The sequence below is a fragment of the Saccoglossus kowalevskii genome, chromosome 20 (assembly GCF_978046115.1).
Source record: "Saccoglossus kowalevskii chromosome 20, keSacKowa6.1, whole genome shotgun sequence".
NCBI lineage: Eukaryota > Metazoa > Hemichordata > Enteropneusta > Harrimaniidae > Saccoglossus > Saccoglossus kowalevskii.
Genome location: NC_140660.1, coordinates 13,393,713 through 13,395,307, shown reverse-complemented (window position 1 = coordinate 13,395,307; position 1,595 = coordinate 13,393,713).

Sequence of the window (1,595 nt, the reverse complement as noted above, 5' to 3'; positions counted from 1 at the left end):
TGTTTAATCACACACAGGTCCAGTATAAGCGCATGAGCTCAGCGAAAAAAAATAGTTCGCAAAAAATATAGAAATGCAGACCTATGCTTTACTTTCTTGTCATTTATGTGTGCTACACTTGTGGAAAGTAGCAGTATTTACTTTTAACGACTTTTATAAACATAATAATAAAAGTAACAGTTATTTTTACTGCAATGGCGCATTGTTACAAAAGTATTCAATGTTATCAGGCAACTTTCAATTTCTTGTCTCAGTAGGTCGATTGGTGGCGTACTCACAGAGTGACACCAATATTTCACGAAGTTTGTGTATAAAAGTATATGGTTGTAATTTTAAGCTTGTACGCTTGGAAGTGGATAACAAAAATCAGTTTCATTTGAAACGATTCTGGTGACCTTTTCTCAATTTGCTCAATAATCATAAAGTTGTGCTACTTTTCAACGAAGAATCGTGGACTTTTTTTAGGGTCGATGAGAGACTATGTATACTGACTGTATACTACACCCATTTTTAAAATGCCTTACCGACATTATGGCGGGAAAATCCATTGCACACCACATTTTTCCGACAATAGTTTGTTGATTTTGCATTATTTTTTGTATTTTTTTTTTTTTCTGAAATTTGAACGGAAAATAATACGCAGACTTATATTGTGAAAGCCGGCAAGAATTTACTGGGGCGTTCGAATTATGAATACTTCTAAAATTCAATTTAAAGATATTGAATAAGCTAAATTTCCAGGAAACAAATATTCTAGCTGAATTTTGTGCGGACTGGACTTTATTTGAGTTACCAGAGACCAAGCCTGACATGGATAGCGATAGTTATTGCGCCCTCGCCGACGGATTCATTCAGGCAATCAGTCACAGACCCTCCAAAATAGGGTCTATGACACAATGCTGTAATTTTCTGCTGTCACCGACAGCTGAAGCTTGTCGGCACCAATCAGATTGCAGAAGCTGTTGATAATGATAAGTAGTTTGCGTCCGATTGAATCCGCCGCAAAAATAATCGCCGACTATGTCAGGCTATCAGAGACCTAGCTGTGGGTCCATAGCTCTTCTTGTGTCGGTCTTAAGTATTTGTGATGGTACTTTATAGTTATTTCTGATTTATTTTGTGTCTTTCAATTTGTTATTTTCAGATATTAGGAATTTTATCGACACAGAAACATTTTGCTCTATGAGTATGCTTCATTCAACCTTAAAGGGCGGTGGTAGTCGCGCTGCGCATGTGCGACATTTGTGTTGATAAACATTGATTTTCCCACGCATTGTGGGAAAATCAATGTTTATCAACACAAATGTGTAACTACATTTCGTCATGAATAACCGTAACATTTGCAACAATAAATTTATTTACTTGATTAAAAAAAATCATATTGGCCAACCATACTAAAGGTGCGGGGATGTGGACGGTGCGTGTGGTAACCATATGCAGGGCACGGGTGAATGCACATATGCTTTGTAATCCGTGTTATCAAGAGTTTATTATGCATGCATTCAGACTCAATTGTAATTGCATGTAATCTTTAACAACACATGTTTTGACATTTTAATCTATGATCATGACTACTGTACGGTAAATATATAGAT